The sequence below is a fragment of the Kryptolebias marmoratus genome, linkage group LG3 (assembly GCF_001649575.2).
Source record: "Kryptolebias marmoratus isolate JLee-2015 linkage group LG3, ASM164957v2, whole genome shotgun sequence".
Lineage (NCBI taxonomy): Eukaryota > Metazoa > Chordata > Actinopteri > Cyprinodontiformes > Rivulidae > Kryptolebias > Kryptolebias marmoratus.
Window position 1 is genome coordinate 6,320,732 of NC_051432.1, and position 6,820 is coordinate 6,327,551.

The window sequence follows — 6,820 nt, forward strand, 5'->3', positions numbered from 1 at the left end:
AAAAGATTTGAAGTTCTCCATTAAGCCCTGTGCAGAAAGAGTAGCTGATGCAGTAATTCCCCTTTTTACTTGACTCTGTGCTGCTTTACAACTTCTCAGGTTTATTTATTTACTTTTATTTGAGCATTTTTTTGACCAATTTCACATTAAATTATTTTTTTAGTTAATTTTTTTTTACCCAGATTTTATTTGTTTTATCTGACGTTTTTGTATCCATTTTCTAATCTGCCCATTTGTCCAGAAGCGCCCCTGAAGAGGAGATGCTGCAGCTCAAAGATAAACCAACAATAATGTAGCTAATAAGGGAAAAGACGACTTTATGAACATCGACTTGTGAAACATAATCCACTTTTTTTTATTATTATTATTTTTTATACATGCAAAGTCACGTTCAATAGGTTGAGCAAAAGCCAGCCTGAGGATTCAGCTGTCTGTCAGAAAGATTCAAACATCCTTTAAGGTTTTAGGTGCAAAGTTTGAACAATTTTAGCTCTAAGGAGCGATGAAGGAAAATCTGATCCTGCTTAAAATTAATTCTAGTAGCTGTAGCCTAATCTTAGTGGCAGTAGTTCTGCTATCTGTTGTCATTCTGTCATTTCATTTGTTTTTGCACTTTAGGCAATAATTACAGTGGGCTGTGGAGGAAAAAATAGGAATAAAAATAGACAAATATGAAAAAATTATCTACATATACAGTAGGTATTTAGGTGTAATGAAAAGTTTGTTTTTAGCTAATGAAAATATACTTGATTTAGTTGTTTTGTTCTTTTTTTTTAACGAATTGAAATAAATCAAAGCAGAAATATTCTTCATTTTTTGGTAAATTTGTGCCGATGTTCTAATTTAAAGTTCACAACAAATGTAGATTTTTGTAGAATAAAATCTCTGAAGGTACTTCATTGACATCCACACCAGAAAGCCTAAACGTCCAAATTCAAGTTTTGAGTTTAAATGCAGGAAGGGATCTCTAAAAGCCTGACGCTGCAAGGCAAACCTTTTTAAAACCACTTTTTGAGAACAATACACTGCTTTGAATAACCGTTATTATTACAATTAGTTATTTAATTTCATTTTTCTTTGCTACAGAAAATAATATTTAAGGTATTTAACTCCCACACTGAACCTAACTTAGCATTTTTAAATTTTATTTCATTATTATTTAATTTCATCTCTGCTAGCAGTTTTTTGTCAAGAGCATGAGAGTTCAAATAAGGACAAGGCAGACTGTATTTTATTGTTCTTTGTTTTTTTAAAGGAAAAATAACCACATTTTTATTAGACTTGCATTAAAAGAAATGCCAAAGGAGAACTGAAAAAGCTCAGGTAGTCCGCTGCAGTTACTTTATGAATTAATTCTCAACGATGTGAAAACGAGCCGTCAGATGAAGTAAAATCCCCCTCTGACCTGAGTGTGAAGTTGAGGGAAGGACACAGTTCTTCAGAATATACTTGGTATGTATGGTTGTGTCTTTTAATCCTGCTGTACTTCCATTTTCTCACACACACACACACACATACACACATTTATGTGCCCAAACGGCACACTGTGATGTTGTGAGAAGACCTCAGGAGGTTTGGCTCCTGGTGGTTTCTGGGAGCAGCACCAACACGGTGACTCAGCCTCTCGCTCGGCTGTTGGATGGGCTTCATCTGGTCCTGGTGATCTAGTTCTGACTGGAGACTGGGGGCGGAACTCGCTTGGTTACTGAAGAAGAGATGGAGTTTTTATTAAAAGGCGAGCTGGCTAGAGTCGATCAGGAGTTTGCGTGCGTGTGTGTGTGTGCGTTGAATGGAGCTTTTTGTTCCAACGTGACTCACCATGTTCAAGCCACGGTTGGTGCCTGCAGGGAGAGATTGTAGGGAGGGTGAACAGCTCAGAGCAGGAAGAGTTGATGTGGTTAAGTCATTAGGAGGCTGCTTGCTCTGCTGCGACATCAAGCTTCGGCTTGCTTCTCTAATGAATCAATAAGCTGAAAGCCTGCCTGTGGAATACACACACACACACACAGTTGATCTACAGTCATGGGAAAAAAGTACAAACTCTCTCAGTTGTAAACTCCTGCATCTTAGGAGTTTACAGGTTAAAAATAAATAAAAAATCAAGTCGTATTAAGGTTTTTAATAAGCTCATCTGAGCTCAGGCAACACTGCATGACATATGCTGCCATTATTTATTAACAAAAAAACAAAATCCAACAACACATCATGACTCGACAGCTGCTGGAGCACCTCGTACAGCACTAACTTTTGGACGTCATTCGCTTTGTTTTCTCGAGGATTACATGAATCTGTGCTCAGCTTGAAGTTTCCTCCATAAAATGTCAACTCTGTGGAAATCTGAACGTTGGCTGGGCCGTTCTAACAGTTTCTCCTTCGTCAACTCTTCTTCTCTACGTTTGCTGTCGATGTTGAGATCGTTGTCCTGCTGCGTCATGAGCCACTTCACTCCGAGCTTCAGTTGTCGGACAGATGGATTCACATCTGACTCTTAAATATGTCGGTAAACAGAGAAACGGTGGTCAACTCAGTGATTACAAGGTGCCCAAATCATCAGCCTTCCACCACCGTGCTTGGCAGCTGTGGCGTCTGTGGCGATATGCTGTTGGCTGTCCGAAGGATATCGCTCCAGAAGTCTTATGATTCATGCAACTTTGCAAATCTAACACACTCCTGAATGATCGGGACCAGCAAACGTCCAAAGCGTCTGGCTTTATAGAGCCAGACTGATCATCAGTGAGTGTTTGGAGAAACGCTCGCGGATGTTCTTCCAACGTTGCCTTAGGTTTAAGCATTGTCCACATTTCCAAAGTTTTCTCCCCCTCACCTTCCCTTTTAGCCCATTCCTCCACACATGCGGGTGAGCAGGCAGGTCTAACAGGAACACAGGTGCAACATCACTCAAAGCATTTATGGCCAGGACTTCTCCACAGGCGACGTTCCCTTCTGCTTACTATTAAAGGGGAAATGATTCAGTTTTCATGTTTTTCTTTTAGTTAAACACTACCATAAAACACTCCAGTGGTTCATTTCTCTGATTTCAAACGTTAATGACTTGTTTTTAGAGGTTTAGTGTCAAAATCCCAAAGTGTGGTGATTGTGTGGGCGGAGGCGGGGCCAGCTCAGTGTCCTACAGAAGACCGCCGTAGACCACGGAGGAGGTTACTGTCGCAGTGTTTATCAGGGAAAATGGAAGAAGAAGCAAACTCGAGCCCAACATTTCACAAAGAGTTTCCCATCCGGACAGCGGGAGGCTGCCGGTGCCGGTCCGACAGGAGGTGGTCCTTCTGTTGAAGGTTTGTATCTCAGGTGGTCCACAGTCAGTCTCCAGACTTTGGGTTGTAATTTCCTCCAGGAGCTGAACTAACCACATCCCTGAAACTTTGTCCTTCTTGAAGTTGAAGAATGACACAGCTGTAGGAGTTTTTTTCTCAATTTACTGCGACACACTGAACCATTTCACCAACACGCTGTCTGTATTTGGTATTTACACGTTCCTGTGTTCGGCTCTCGATGCATTACACTTCAGAGTGATCACGGAAAATGCTGAAGAGACCCTAGTAACTTTTTTGTTCTTTTATCAATTTTAATTAATTATAACTTTTTAAAAAGACGCTCAGAAAACCATCACCTTTTATGACTTCAAAACACTCATTTCCCCTTTAAAGCTCAGTTGAATGTGATGTTTGCAGACATGAGGACACGAGGTCAACAGCAGTTTGTAAAGATCACTATTTGCCCGTTTCTGTTTCCAAGTGCTGAAGCTCTAACACACATTAACCCCACAGTTACTGCTACGTTTTTTTAATAATAATTATATCTGTTTCTTACAGCTCCTGCAGAAACACAAGCTGACAGGCAAGCCTAATCTGACTAAGGACACAAACACCCGATCACTTGTACGTACTTGTACTGTTTGGAGAGCTGTGCTGAAACCCAGACTTTTAGGGTTTGTTACACAATTGAGAAAGTTATATTTATAATCTGGCTGTTATTCACCACTGCACTAATAGCTGATCATTAAAACAAAGCCCTCCTCTACGTATGTTGATTCTCATGCTAATGTTTGGTCCGTAGGCCCTGGCATCACACTTTAATGCTCCAGTGGGAGGATTTAAGACGGTTTTGTTCATAAAGGAAATGCAGTATGCATGGCCATCGTTTCATCAGTGGAGAGGTGCACAAATGTCAAAGTATTTGTCTTTGCTACTTTAAAAACAAGCCATGTTTGTGTCCATACAGAGCACGTTTTTCCTCTTGCAGCTGTGCGTGCTTCCACACTGGTGCAGAATGGATAAACCAACCACTGATCCAAGGGGATCTCTGTTGTGTTTTTCTGATTGTTATTTTTCAGCAAAGTTTTAGTTTTTTTCTCCCCTCTCAACTCACTTGGGAAGGGATAAAGGAAGTGGTACACAGTTGGTAGCAGTGTGCAACTTTGCTGCTATACATGTCATCATTTTTTCAGCTAACAGTATAGCGATCTGTGTCAGCATCTTTTTTGGGGGTGAGTTTAGTTTAGTTTTAACTCCAGGAACATTTTTTTGGAACACTTTTGAAGATCAGGGGGTTGGTGAGGGTTTAAAAAAAACAAAAGCTATAAACGGGACTTGACCCTGGTTTTAACCTGCTTCCTCTACATTAAGGCACTAAAACTACCAGGATAGGTTTAGGAAAATACCACGGTCTTCATTAAATAATAACTTGAGTTACTTTAACTTAAATAATTATTTTTTTTACCAAAATGCTGTCATTTAAGTTGTTTCCTTTCATTCACATAATTCCCCACACATTCTGTTTGAGACAACCTGAAGCTTAGTTTAGGTTTTATTACCTCCATCAAGGAGGTTGTTTTCAGTAGCATCTGTTTGTTTGTTTGTTTGTCTGTCTGTGTGTACAAGATCACTCAAAAAGTTAGGACTGGATTTTCATGAAATGTTCAGGATGCGTCAAACATGGGACAAGGAACAAGTCATTCAGGTCAAAAGTCAGGGTCACAGATCAGCCCGTGCTCTAACTCTGCAGCTGTATCCACAGCTGGACACCTCTTAGGTCAAGGGGGATCACCATTGATTTCAAGGTGACAGGGTCAAAGGTCAACATCCCAGTTGACCTTGTGCTCTAACTATGCAGCCATTTAACGGAGGAGAATTAAACTGCACAGCTCAAGCGCCTCATGGGTCAAAGATGCTGCCTGTTGATTTCATGGTTCATGGGGTCAAAGGTCACAGGTAACCCCTTTGTTAAATCCTTGTCTCTGCTCCTACATGTGACCCTTTAGTTTCCTCCTCCGAGGAGGTTCTGTTTTCAGTTTGTCTGTTTTTTAGCAAATATCAGGTAAAAACTAATGAACAGATTTGGAGAAAATTCCAGGAAATGTTGGCGTTTGTCACAGAAAACATATGATTACATTTTGGTGCTGATCCAGATGGCACAGTTTTTTTTATCATGCTGTGGCCTTGGCTGAGGGTTGCGCTCTCTAAGTGCTTCTAGTTTTGTAAGGCATCAAAAGATTGATGATTTTTTTTTTAGCTATTTTAAGTTGTCAAAATAAAGATAAGGTTGTTTTACAGAAACATTACCATTATTTGCTAAGATTTCTTGATTCATTAGAGGACAGTGTGACATATTTTCTAACCAAAAACAAAGAGGGTTTGCAGCTTCATATCAGTATTTAAGTCAAGTTAGATCAAAGAGGTGAATATATAAAAATTTAAACATCAAAACTTAAACATGTCCAAAAATATAAGCATGCTCAAAACACCTGGGTTAACTCTACAAAGATTATAGTTTGAGTGCAGCTTATTTGAGGATTTAAGTTACTCCAACCTTTTCTGAACGTGTGTGTGTTATGGTAACAATTCTTTGATTAAGTTGGATTTAGAAGTGTATTATAGAATATTGTAACATATTATATTGTATTTTATTGTGTTGTTTCCACATAAACGGACAAAAGAACAACAAAAACAGATCCCATCAGAACAGAGCCCAAATCTGATACCACCACTTTACGTCCCTCAATATACATCTGTGTTGAAATGATGTAAATCTACCTCCCCCACCTGCTGCTTACACACACATAGAAAGCCCCTCTTTAACCCCCAGCATTCATTGTCACCTTAGACCCTGTTTACAAGTGAACGGTCTCCTAGAAACGTTACAAATTTTCCCATGTTAATGATAAAAAAGAAACCATCCTCCGTTCACACAGCAACGTTTAGACAAGACAGCAAAAATGCTGAACGTGCTGTAGTTTCCATGCCGGGTCACTAGCTGGCGCCGTGATGTTTGCGTTTCGACGTGACGTGCACGCGCTCAGACACACGGGAAAGCGGTTACAGGTCCGTTCAGTCTTTGTAGAATGCGAGAAATGCCGCTCTGCTCACCCAAGAGACGGCGTAGCGCGTACATGCTCTGTGTCAGGAGCCCTGATCCACTGAAAGGGGTGAAACTTTGACCACCGCTCGAGCTCTGCGAGAGATGATCCTGCGCTTGCTGCCCCCTCCGCCCCGTCCCTCCTGCAACATTTGCCACCGATGTTTCAAAACCATCTGACCTGGCCCGCGCTAACGGGTGGCTATTTTTGGGAGAGTGATGGCAAAACCGTCTGCTCCTCGCTACAACTATTGGGAAAATTGAGGATTTGTTAAGAGGGAGGCCCTCCTGAGTATATGTGTGCGTACACAGCTGCCCATATCAGTGACTTGGAGCGGTGTTGGGTCATGTGTCGCTGTCGGGCCAGAGGGGGGATCGCTGCTGTAACTCAAGAGAGCTTCCAAAACTAAGACAGACTCAGTCAGTTTAGCCTTTCACCCACATCACT

At 40.9% G+C, this 6,820-nt stretch overlaps 1 long non-coding RNA gene across 1 annotated transcript; it reads right to left on the minus strand.

Moving 5' to 3' along the window:
* Positions 1-384: 384 nt before the first annotated feature.
* Positions 385-6,538, minus strand: LOC108241527. Its single transcript, XR_001808815.3, has 3 exons — positions 6,384-6,538; positions 1,819-1,982; positions 385-1,705 (listed from the first exon to the last, which is right to left on the minus strand). It is a non-coding gene; the product is annotated as an uncharacterized LOC108241527 (long non-coding RNA).
* Between the last annotated feature and the right edge of the window lie 282 nt (positions 6,539-6,820).